The 13,490-nt window shown below is 37.0% G+C and overlaps 1 protein-coding gene and 1 pseudogene across 2 annotated transcripts in view; one reads left to right on the forward strand and one right to left on the reverse strand.

The window, feature by feature from the left end:
* PPP3CA (protein phosphatase 3 catalytic subunit alpha) overlaps positions 1-13,490 on the reverse strand; it is a 396,094-nt gene that overhangs the window by 332,815 nt on the left and 49,789 nt on the right. The window lies entirely within an intron of this gene.
* On the forward strand, positions 2,254-3,120 carry LOC118852892 (annotated as a pseudogene).

A 13,490-nucleotide genomic window follows, 5' to 3' on the forward strand; every position in this document is an offset into this window, starting at 1 on the left:
ATGATCATAGAAAATCAATAAGGTACCAAAAGATTGGGGAAGGGCAAATATTGTCCTGATTAAAAAAATTAAAGGAAGAGAACACAGTCTGCAAAATATAAGCTATAGTGAGCTCTGCTTCAATACATGAGAAAAATTGAGAATATATCATTAAAGAGATGACCAGTGACCTTATAAGAAAGGAAGTGGTGATTATATAATAGGGTTTTAGAAACTGCCTGATATTCTAGGATTTATAGTTTGGAGAGTCAAGTTCTGAGAGCAACTGAAATCATGAAGCTAAAAGGTAGACATTAAGTCATATTCTGGAGCTTTTCAAGGGACACACAATCTTCTAGCTATAAGTGGAGAGGAAAGAGTTGGTTCCACAAGAGCTGAGCAGCAGTCCTGACAAAAAGGCATCCCAAGACCCACCTGGGGCTCCATAAACTGCTTGAAAGAATTGGTGGAGCAGGAGCAACAATTGGAAGCAGGAAATGAAAAAGAGACATCAAAAGGAGAACCTGAAAGGAGAACTGAACTACAGGAAAGAAGGGTAAGATAGGGGTGGGTCATTGGCAAGACAACCATCTTGGAACAGAGAACTCAGCTGGAAGCTATTGGTTGTGCCCACTTATTCAAAGACACAAGAGAATATCCCCCAAATGGGCTGCTCTTTCTCCAATTTCCTCTCCAATAGTACCTACCTGTACAGTACAGACTCGGTAATATAGTCTTCTCCTTCACCCAAATATTTCTGTACCTGATTTTACTCTAAACCTTAAGGGGCCAGGGGCTAACTAGTGAAAAAACACAAAACTTTAAATTAGGATAGAATGCCAAATTGCTATCTGAATATTTGGAATTTTCCTTACTGGTAAACTACTGCAATTGTACTAATAACTTTTCCTATGATATAAACTTCATAAAATAGCAAAGAAATGAGTCACCATAAATATCAGGACCACTATATTGACCTTAGGTTAAAGGTGAGCTAGTATTAATATAGTATAAATAATAAAATCTCCTGTTTCTTGGTAAGAAAGGAAAGGAGGCAGGATGGAAATATGCCAGAATTAGTGAGATAGGTGATGATAAGAGGAGATTCGGCTCTATCTCTCTCAGAAGATAAAAGGAAGCAAAGGAATAGAGTATCTTCTACAATCTCACCCAATTGAGGATCAATTATAAGGAGCTCGTATAGCTTTGTGAGAAACACATTATATCAGAATACTCTCCCTTTCTTATTTGAGAGATTTATTTAGCTAGTACATATAGAAATGCTGCAAATATTGTTTACCTTTTAGCAAAACTTGTGATATAGTATCTCATACTATTAGTGTGGATAAGGAGGGATATGCATTAGATGTGAGAGAAATGATTATTTCATTCCTATATTAATAGTCAATTATTGAATTGTGACTAAGGTTTCTCCTTTTCTTTATCTCATTTAGAAATCAGCTCCTGTAGGTTATTCAGGCAGCCTTTCAGCTGCAGGGCTGATAATGAAATGAAATCTTGGGTGAAACTGACCTAACTGGAAAATGCAGATCTGGTCAAAAGGTAAAGAAATTTTAGTTCAGGTGAATCGATGGATTCTGGCCCATTGTGTTTTGATCTGACAGGTCTGAGTAAAAGTGGATTCAGCCTTTTGTCTAGATCAGGGCTTCTTGAATTTTTTCCACTCAAGAGGTGCGACCCATTCAGTGCTTCTTAAACTGTGGATCAGGACACCATATGGGGTTGCAAGTCACAATTTAAGAAGCCTTGGTCTAAATTACCCTAAAATGGGTGATATGGGTATAGACTGAGTGATCAGAGTCATGTACCCCACCTTCATTAGAATAAGCCCACATCTAATTATAATATTCATTCTTTCATTACCTATTAACCAATCAGTTTTGATTGCCACCCTCAGGAATACCCAATCTTTCAAGGGCACATAAGCATTGAGTAGGTTTAATGAGGGGTCTTTAGCATTGGAGAGTACCACTGATGCCTTTTATTAATTATCTGCCAGCATGATTAATAAAATGATTAATTACCCAGAAACTGTTTCTTGAAATTTTTATATGTCACAGTTGCAAATAGAATCAGATCAATTCAGAAGAGTAGGGGTTCAGGACTAGTCTTGAACCAGCAATCCCAGAAGGCGCTGCGTCCTTGTCAACCAACAGGAGGAAAGGTCCTTCAGGAGGGGGCGGTGAAGGGGAGGCGGGACCTGACGCACGCGCAGTCTGAAATGGTGGAAGACCAAGACCATCTGAAGGAGACATGGCTGCTGAACTGTTTGAAGCTGTTGGCAAGTTTGGCCTGGGCTTAGCTGTTGTAGGAGGAGTTGTCAACTCTGCCTTATATAATGTGGATGCCGGCCACAGAGCTGTCATCTTTGATAGGTTCCGTGGAGTCCAAGACATTGTTGTAGGAGAAGGGACTCATATTCTCATCCCATGGGTACAGAAACCAATTATTTTCGACTGCCGTTCCCGGCCACGGAATGTCCCAGTGATCACTGGTAGCAAGGATTTACAGAATGTCAATTTCATTCTTCGTATTCTCTTCCGACCTGTCGCCAATCAGCTGCCCCGAATCTTCACCAGCATTGGTGAGGACTATGATGAGCGGGTATTGCCCTCCATAACCACCGAGATCCTCAAGTCAGTGGTAGCTCGATTCGATGCTGGAGAATTGATCACCCAAAGAGAACTAGTCTCCAGGCAAGTGAGCGATGACCTCACAGAGAGAGCGGCAACCTTTGGGCTCATCCTAGATGATGTCTCTTTGACGCATCTGACCTTTGGGAAAGAGTTCACGGAGGCAGTAGAAGCCAAACAGGTGGCTCAGCAGGAAGCAGAGAGGGCCAGATTTGTAGTGGAAAAGGCTGAACAACAGAAAAAAGCAGCCATCATCTAGCAGAGGGTGACTCCAAAGCCGCCGAGCTAATTGTCAATTCGCTGGCCACTGTGGGAGACGGCCTAATAGAGCTTCGTAAGCTGGAAGCTGCAGAGTACATCGCATTCCAGCTTTCCCGATCTCGGAACATCACCTACCTGCCCGCTGGACAGTCGGTGCTCCTCCAGCTTCCCCAGTGAGGCCTGTGGCCCCACTGATCCTACCCCACTCAGCCATGATCTAATCCATAGCCTTTTTTCTGTCCCCCCACCCAAAATCACTGTGAGATTTAATGATTTGGCTTAAGCAAAGGAAATAAAATTAAAGTCATTTTGGGATCTTGAAAAAAAAAAGAATCAGATCAGTTCAGCACTAGCTAGACTCAGAGAATAGTTATTAATTGTTCAATGTTGACATGACAAGAGGTCTCCAGTGGAGTCCTCCATAGACCTGCGGAACATTTTAATCAACATTTCATGTAGCCTCTGGGCTATGTAACATTTTTATCAAAGATTTGGACAAAGCCATAGATAGTATGCTCATCAAATTGGCAAATGGCACAAATCATCACACTGGACAATAGAGTCAGGATCCAAAAGTAATTCTAGGTTTGCTATAAGAATTTGAACTTCAATAGGGATAAATATAAAGTCTTATACTTGGGTGCAAAAAGAAATCTATTTTCCAAGTGCAAGATAAGGGTGGCATGATTATGTAGCCATTTTGACAAAGATCTGGGACTTTTAGTGGGTTATAAGCTCAATATCAATCAACACAGATGACATCAAAAAATGAGGAACAACAGAAAGCTGGGATGTTTAGCCTACAGAAGGTTCAAAGGAGACATGAGAGCTGTCTTCTAGTATCTAGAGTGTTGTCATATGGAAGAGTGATTAGACCTGTTAAGTTTAGCCTCATGGAACAGAGCCAAGAGTTGTAAAAAGGAAAATTTAGAATTCCTGTCAGGGAAAACAACAACTTTGTAACAAAAGCTATCCCAAAGTACAATGAATGGGGTATTACCTTTAATATCTACAAGCTGAGGAAACAGGTTAAGTGACTTGCCAAGGGTCACACAGCTAGTAAGCATCTGGGGCCAAATTTAAAGTTAGGTCTTCCTGATTACAGGCCCAGTGGTCTATTCACTGTGCCACTTAGTTGCTCACACCTGTATTTATATTTTATTTTAACCTAATTCCATTTCAGCACTATGCTTTTTTTCTGCAATTTTAATAACTGCCAAATATATACTACTTATAAACTTATGTCTTATAGGGAACTTATGATTTAATTTTGCTAGATTATAATAAACACCTCAAGGATTAAGATGGATCCCAGTTCATAGCATAATACATTATGTATAGTAGGTAATCAGTTTGCTTGTTTTTAAATGATTTAATGTTGTTTTGATTATTATTTGAATTTTTAAAGGTCTACATTGAAGAGAATTGTAAATAAAGTATATTCTGACAAGGAAAATGATTTAATTAAAAAATACATTAGTGCTAAATTCCCATCTCCAATCAATTCACCAGTCATTTAGTGAATGGCATCATCATAATAATGTGATTAACCATCAATGCTCTGAGAATACAAAATTTTTGTTAATATTCCATTGGTATGCACAAGGTACAGCTATAATATTAACAAGGTAATTACTTTGGAGAAAGGCTGTTAGTCTGAAAAAAATCTGCTCACATCTTAATTTGGGTTTTTTTGCATAATTTGGCACAGGGCACAATGGTCAGTCTGAATAATCTATCATGTTTCTACTGTCAGGCTAATAGTCTATTTTCTCATTCTTGAGTCACATAGAGGCAGCCAGTCATTCATGTGGGCTTGTACATTTTCCAGAAATATTAAAATGATTATAAATAACATTTGCTGAATTTCCCTTTTAGTGAAATGTGTCAATAAGCCCTGATTCACAGTCAAGTCACATCCAGACTCTCAGGACTTAAAATTGTAACAACAAAAATGAAATGGAAATCTGGCAAATTATCCATTTCATTTTATTAGTGTAGACAGAAGAGATTACTTTAGGGCTCATATTATAGAGTTTAGGAACCAACATTTACAAAGTAAACCAGATAATTGGCAAATCTGTAATTAACTTTAGGACACATAGACTGTTCCTAAATATAATTATCTAAAAGTGCTCAATTGTTTCACTCCTTTTCAATGAGCCAATATATGCATAAAAACATGTGTCTATGTATATTCAATGAATCTTGATGTTTTTAAATCAATGACTCTTACAGAATCTTAGATAAAATGAAAATTATCCAAATATTCTAAGTGCAATACTGGAAAATGGAGCCTCCAAATACTCCAATAGGTGAGATCCAACATTATGGAAACTCTAGAAGAGTTTCTGCTTTAAGACCACTTCTAATTTCCACTACCTTATGCAGCAACCTCTTTAAATATCTCAGAAGGAGATTCAACTATTGAATAGGTGAGATAAACTGATGGTGTAACCATTTAAAAAAAAAAACAGGCATACTGTTTAAAAATGTATGTTATACAATTGTCAGGGAGGGGAAAGGAATAATTATACTGACTTTAGCATCAGTGTTAAAAGGACATTTCTATAATTATATTGATTTCATTTTAAGTGACCTCTAAATCACTTTCAATTTCAGTCTATCCCATTTTCTCTGACAGGTGGAGAGTTAACCAATATGCACCACACTATGATCTTTGTTTCTTGCAAATAAATACCAAAATTAGGACCAGGTTATCCATGATATATTGGGCAGCTAGGTAGTACAGTTGATAGAGTGCCAGGTCTGGAGTCAAGACTATCTGGGATCAAATTCAGCCTTAGGCACCAACTAGCTGTTTGATCTTGGGCATGTCACTCAATCCTGTTTGCCTCAGTTTCCTCATTTGTAAAATGAGCTGGTGAAATAAATGGCAAACCACTCTAGTATCTGCCAAGAGACCCCAAATGGGGTGATGAAGAGTCAGACACAACTGAACTACAACCTACAATTTTCCAAGGGTTTGTTACTCTACTAAAGGTTTTTTCACCATATTACATGCTTGTCCTAATAAAATTCCTTGCTCAGGCGTATTTGTACCAAAGACAAAGTAAGAAAGGAAAAAAGACAAATCTTTTCTTTTCTTTTTTTTCATTTCATTCCACATCACAATCCAATATCCAGTTAAAAAAAGTTTGGTGAAAAAACTGTGAAAATTGTTAAGATTACACTTGAGGATAGCTTGGGATTCCCATTGACAATGAAGAAGCAATGAGCTAAACCAAGAGCTTTAACACAGTAGAAGTTGGGGATATTCCATTGGGGTGAGGAGCTATGCTCGTTGAAGAATAAATTACCTTAGCCATTTCTGTGTTGCTGTACACCTTTCCTCCTTGATGCAGTGGTGGCAGAGAGGGGAAGGCTATCTGGCCAGACTGTTGTGCTTGCATTTGAATCCAGCCTCATGTATTTGCTGTTACCTAAGGCATGTAACAACCTTTCTGAGACCATTTCCTCAGCTTAAAATATGCTTCGTGACATTTGCAGTATCATACCTCATAGAGATGTAGTGAGAAAAGCACTATACAAAACTTAAATACCTAGATAAATGTTTATAAATGTGCTGTAATTAAGTTATAAAAATGGCTAGAATAATTTTTAAAAATAAGCAAATAAAATAGCTGCTAGCCTGAGGTTCATTTTCCAGAGTGTAAAATACTTTGCTATTTCATTCTGCAAAAGTATTTACATGGGATACTCTTAAATTTGTGTGTGTGTATGTAAATGCAGGCAAAATCACATCTTATTTTCTTCATATTTAGATTTTCTTCAGGGCAATAAATTAAATGAAAGAGGATGAACTCAGAAAGCAAGACTCTGGAGCCAGTGTCCAAGGACCATGCTGAGGTACAAAATGTTGAACAACTCTCTTAACTTTGCCTATCTCATAGGAATGTTTTGAGGTTAAATATGAACCTAAAGGGGAAAAAATGAACTCAACAAAATATTTCTGATATAAGCAAAATTGAGTACAAAAGATGATATTAAGAAGATATTAAACTAGATAGGAATATTTGAATTCAGAGAAGATGCCACTTAAATAAAAGACCAAATTATCATTAAATAAATTATTACTTAATAAATTATTAGATAAAACACCAAATATCATAAAACATGAAGTATTTTTTTCTTTTTAGTATTTTTATTTCTTTTAGTATTTTTATCATTGTCCTTTGATTTACTGAGTCTTTTTTTATTTACCAAATAAAATCTCAGCTTAAAAGTTGGATTCAACTAGATCTAAATATATTGCGTGTTTAAATATATATGTACATGTGTGTGCATATGTATACATGTATATGCAGTCTGTATTTACATGCATGTGTACACATATAAACATTTTCCCAATTTTTATATCTAAATAGTCCCTACCAATGAGAAAGAATAGTTTAATCATTCAATTCAACCCACTAAAATGGTGATGTCAACTATGTAAGAAATGACTAAAAGATTAAGGCATCTATGCTTCCCCAGGTATAAGTGTTAGATTGGAAGCTCTCTTCTCTTTCTTACCTCTCATGCAATACATTTGTTCTTTACTTGCTGCTACACAATTTCCCCCCATGTTTAATCTTTCTACTTGCAAACATTATCAGGCAGTCTTTGAAGGAAAGAGATACTAGTGACCTCAAGGCTGATCTAATACATCTTTCCTTATCTATAGTAACTTATTTATTGTTTCCTTATGTAAAGATATAATACATCTTTCTTTATGTATTATGTATCGTAACACATCATGCAATCAGACAACAGTGCCTTTTGCCATGAAATATGCCTCTCACCAATCTTCCCAATTCCCAATAAGTTTCATGCGAAAGTAGTGAGCAAAAAGTTCCCAGTTGACCAACAGTCCAACTTCAGGCCTCTTTTGGACCATCAGGCTTATAAAGTAGATCCACAGATTCTCTCTGTCTACAAAAGGCTCTCTGTTACAAAATAAAAATTTAAAGAGAGAATGGAGTTCTGCTTTTTGAAGGTCTTGTTATCTTACAAATATTCCTCTGCATACCACTTTACTACTAAATGTAATGAACAAACTCAGAGGATGAAATATTCATCCTTCTCAGTACTGACATGGAAGCATCTAATGAGTGTGGTATGTTGCATATGCTGGCCGATCAGGTTGCTTTCTTGGTCAATTCTGTTCATCTGGTTTTCTTTCTTATAAGTCTAGCTTCAGTGAGAGAGGGATATATTGGGAAATTACATATATATCTATATATAACCATACATAGATATATACAAGAATAGAAAAATGTCAAAAAAAAATACAGTGCATTAAGTGGATGAAAAAAATAGAACTCAGATGTCATCCTCAAACTTGAGCTTTTTGTAAATGCCCCTTTCCTGTTCCAGAATAGGCTACTGTTCTATGATTATTTAGATTTTGATGGCTCAGAGTGAATGTAAATAGCAACTGTTTCTGTTCTGGACAGAAACTCTGAGGGTCTTCCCCTCCCAGGATGATTCTTAGTAAAGGCAAACTAGGCCATCTTTTGCCTCAATTCTTACCTAGACTTTAGTTATTGAATGGGCATAGCCTCAGGCAAGCTGATATCTCGGAAAGATCTTGGCTTAAAGAGGCCATGGTCTCCCACTGCATCCAGGGCCATCACCAGTTGTCTTGACCTATGTCTTTCCAGTGGACTCCAAAGACTCTGAAGGAGAAAGTGAACTTGATGACTTTGTACAACTCTGCCTCACTTAAATCCAATTCACTTGCAAGTCAAGATATCACTGTCCTGATGTGGTTGGTCCTCTACAAGAAGGAAAGATCATCAACAACAACAATACAAACAACAAACAACAATACAATTTGACACCTAGTACAACATAATGATCACCTGGTACCCAAAGGCAATAGCCTCCTTGGAGGTTTCCCTACCTCCATCCACTTTCTTCTGACCCCCTTCAGTGCATTCAAGTACTACTACATTTAACGTCCTTAAAACACTACTTTCATTAAGCTACTCATTTGCTTTAGAATTTGCCTAGTCACATCAAGCTCAAACTCCTTGCTGGTTTTTCAAAGTCTTCTTTATAATAGGTTTCCACTCAACCTATCCAAATATTTCTCCTACTCTTCTTCAATGGGAGCTATCTGTTCTGGATAATCAGGTATACTCATTGTATTCTATATAAACCATATCTTGGAAATCAGCTATGCCTTTGGTTATGCTATTAAACATCTTCATCCTCAGTCTCCAATGATATTCATCCTTTCCTTTGAATATACAAATTCTCCATATGTTTCAATGCCCTTCTCTATTTCCACCTCCTCAGCAGGACTACTCTAGCTTAAGCTGATTCCACCATCCTCTGAATTCTGATTGCATGTACCACCTAGTTATACTTCTTAATAGAATACATACTCTCCACTGTTTCCTATATGCCTCATCTAAAATCCCATGGAAGTGGGTTAGTTCCCATGGGGCAGTGGATGAAGTATTATACTTCATCACTTCCATCATAGTGCCTATAAAAGTAAGCTGCACATAGTGGGTACTTAATAAATTTTTGTTGAATTTTTCTTCCTCTAGATGAGGAAGTAGAGACCCAAACTGAGGTTTTATTTTTCTAAGTACAATTCTCTAGCTGTTATGCCCCTGTGATCTCTCCCATTCAACTCCAAAATTGCATGATTCTTCTTCGTGAGTAAGGACTGGACCTGTTCTTTTATTAGTATATGGAATTCTCAGTTGAGGAAATTTCCTCTAGCAATGCAGGCTAGCACCTTCTCTGCAATATAGAATCTTAGACAGTTGCCTGGAGAAGTGACAGGTTAGGTGATTTACCCAGTGTCACACAGCCAGCACATGTCAGAGGTACCTTGAACTCAGATCTTAATTTGGAGATTAGCTGTCTATCCACTATGCTATAGCACCCCTCTCGTACCATATGAGGATGCATAGCTTTTAAGTTCATCAAACACTTTCCTCTAGGATGCTGTGATTTTTTGAAATAATTTTCTCAGTAAATTTTAGTAAGGTGGTATGATAGAAAGTACAATCTTTTTCTAGACAATGAAACAAATATATACGTACAGGAGCATAGAGAAATTAGATTATTGTCTTGATATGTAATGAGTAAATAGAAGATATTGGAATATCATATATTTTCTCCTTCCATTATTTATTGATTCATGAACTTTATTGATTGCTGTCTATGTACAAAGCACTGTTCAAGGTATCTTACTATACAGTTACTTTCCTTCTGTACAACTCATCTATGAATATCAGAATTTTATATAATTAGAGTTAAAAATAGTACTAAGAGAAAATGAAACTAGAGGTAAACAATCACTAGAAATCTTTTAATAATCATTTAACTTAAATATCTTTTTTAAAGAGAAAGTGACATGAGATAGAATGCCAGACTCAGAGTCAGGAAAACTTAGGTTCATATCCTGACTCTGGCCCATACTGTGTGGGTCACATAATTTCTCAGTGTGCCCAAACAACTCTTTAGGACTGTAAATTACCAAAATCACAGTTATGCCAGAGTAGAGGTTTCTACACCAAGATTTCCATGAACTGATAAAATGACAGTTCCAGATTTCTCTACCCCCCCAAATTAAAAATACATACTTTATTTATCTCAATTTATTCCAATATCATGCCACATACTTTGCATTTAAATGCACTTTTAAAATAATGTTGTTTACTCATATAGTATCATATGCTTAATCTAAATGACTAAGACAGTGAGCTCTTTGAAAGCAGGGACTGTCTTTTGCCTTTCTTCAGTACTTAGCACAGCGTCTGGGACACAGTAGGCCTTTAATAAGTGCTTATTAACTGGCTGACTAAAATAATTTAAAAAAACATATGAGCATGACCAAACCATATACACTGAAGAAGAGAAATTGATCAGGCACTTCTTGCAAAGCAAAGTCATAGTAATGAAGATATTCATGGTAGTTTTGCCAGAGAAGATTGCTAGTTACCTTAATGAGGACAGAGTTGCAGATTAGTGAGAAGTGCTAAACAGCTGCCAAGGAAGATTCCAAAGCTTTTTCATGGTTAGCAATGAGGAGACCTGAAATCTAGTTCACATCCTGCCACTATTGGGGTGGGCTAGGCGTTCAACATTTCTGGGCCTCATTGTTTTTCTCAATTATAAAACCATAACAATAAGAGAATGCATTTACAGAGCACTTTAAGGTTTACACAGCATTTTGCAAATATCTCATGTCATCCTCACAACCACCCAGGAAGGTAGGTGCTATTGTTATTTCCATTTTACAGATGAGGAAACTGAGGCAGACAGATTCAGAGACCTGACTAAGATCCACACGTCTAGTGAGCTGCTAAGGCTAAATCTGGACTTGGGTCCTGCCAACTCTAGGCCCAGGGCTCTATCTACTGCATTACTTAGCAGCCTCAAAATGAGGGAGATCAGGTTAGATAGGCTCTACGTGCTATCGTAACCATAAAAATCTATTAATATTTCATGAGTTTTAGAGCCATGGATGTGACTACATCCAAAGGATCTCCCACTCAGAGATATGCTAGATGTGAAAAAATGGGTTCAATCCAAAACCACATGAGCAATAATACAGTGCCTGGCATACAGAAAATGCCTGATCTATGCTTGTTGACTGGTCAAAGACACCAAAGTAATACTTTTTCTTCATTATGAACCATGGAAGCCTTCCTTTTTGGTCACTGAATTGATATCATAAGAGTACAAAATACTAGAACCCAGAGCAGACCCTACTCTTTCATATATGTTTAACATACATGAATGTGTGTGTGTGTGTGCGTGTGTAAATAGGGACTGGACATAAAATTTCCCTAGTGGACAGAGCTCCCAGAGAGGAACTTCCTCTATCAATCTACCAATTCAGGTCAGTATTTTTTCTCCAGTCTTGGGTTAAATGGTTAGCCATTAAAAGTCAGAGTCAGGTCTTCCTGGCTACAAGGCTATCTCTCTATCCATTAGACTATGTGTTCTCTCAACAATCAATGTACATATATATACACACATATATATGCATATATGTACATATATATGGAAATGTTTCACATTTCTATGGTGCTTTATGGTTTACATACAGAGTAGTTTCCTCATAATAACTCATTGAACCCCGATCAACAATGTAAACAGCTAACTTTTTGAGTTATCTTCTGACCTGTAGGGTGGCTATATATTCACCTTTTGTTGTATCCTTTCAGTTGTGCCTGACTCTCCATGACCCCATTTAGGGTTTTCTTGGCAAAGATATGAGAGGGATTTGCCATTTCCTTCTCCAGTTCATTTTACAGATAAAGAACTGAGGAAATCAGGTTTAAGTGACTTGCTCAGGGTCTCACTGCTAGCTAGAAAGGGTCTGAGACCAGATTGGAACTCAGGAGGATTTCTTCCTGATTTCAGGCCCAGGCCCCTATCCACAACACCACTTAGCTGCCTATATATTCACCTAATACCTTTCCATTGATAGTGATCTAAATTTTTTTAGCAATCTCCACACTGAGATATAAAGCACTTATTTAAAGTACTTAATATAAAATATCTTTCTACCCCCAACTTCACACCTGGACCCATTATGAATGTTATTTAAAATATACACAACTATTTGGAGTGTTACCGATGAAGGTGAAAACATTACTAATATACACCTTAAGTATTTCCAATTCTTACCTGGGAGATTTGAACAAATATTATTGCCAAACACTTCTAGTAAGAAAATCTGTTTAGATCCAAGTTTGGGATAATCCCATAGCATAGGCTGGCCCCAACCTTGTACAGTAAACAGATAGAGATCAGGCCAACAATATGTATTTTAAATATCATCTATCTGCCTGTGTAAGGCACTCTTTTCTATAATAAACTTTTTGTAAGCTTTTTAAAAATAAATTATACTAATACTTGGGGATGTTTTCAAACACAGTCATTATCACTTTCCATCTGTGGACTCAGAAGGAGAAGACAAGAGGATAAGAGCACCTTACTCATTTGCCCCTCCTTCTAACACCTTACTAGTGTCTTCTGCTTAGTTACTTTCTGGGACCTGGACCTAAGCTTCCTTGAGATCTAATAATGAGGTTTGTTTATAATAACTCCAGGTAAGCATAATACTGATCCTTGATGTAATAGAAAGGAAGCTTGGCCTACTTCATTTTTAGCCACAGTGTTCATGTTGTTTTTTTTTTTCCTCTTACTTGGATTTTTTTTTCTCTCCCCAGGAGCAGTCTATCCCAAGTTTACCTAGTTTCCTTTTCTTTATGAGTTTGGATCCATAACAATGTATAACACCCCCTCCCTCTTGTAAGGGTCCCATTTCAAGGTCACTAGAAGCATACCCATTTTTTCTTTCACAGTAGCTCCTGAGGCCTCAGGATAAAAGCTGGGAATCAGGACCACCAAAGAAGAATCAAGAAGATGAATTTAAAGGACTAAAGAACATTCTTTAGCATATCAGACAGGTCCAGATCATCAGAGCCCATCTAAATACTCTGCTTTGCATCTTACTCAACAGGTTCTAGACTTAGGGTTACAAATAAAACCAACATTTTCACAAAACCAGAAAGAGTATCTAAGAATTTTTATCATCATAAATAGCATTTCCTA

The sequence above is a fragment of the Trichosurus vulpecula genome, chromosome 6, assembly GCF_011100635.1.
Source record: "Trichosurus vulpecula isolate mTriVul1 chromosome 6, mTriVul1.pri, whole genome shotgun sequence".
NCBI classification, from domain to species: Eukaryota; Metazoa; Chordata; class Mammalia; order Diprotodontia; family Phalangeridae; genus Trichosurus; species Trichosurus vulpecula.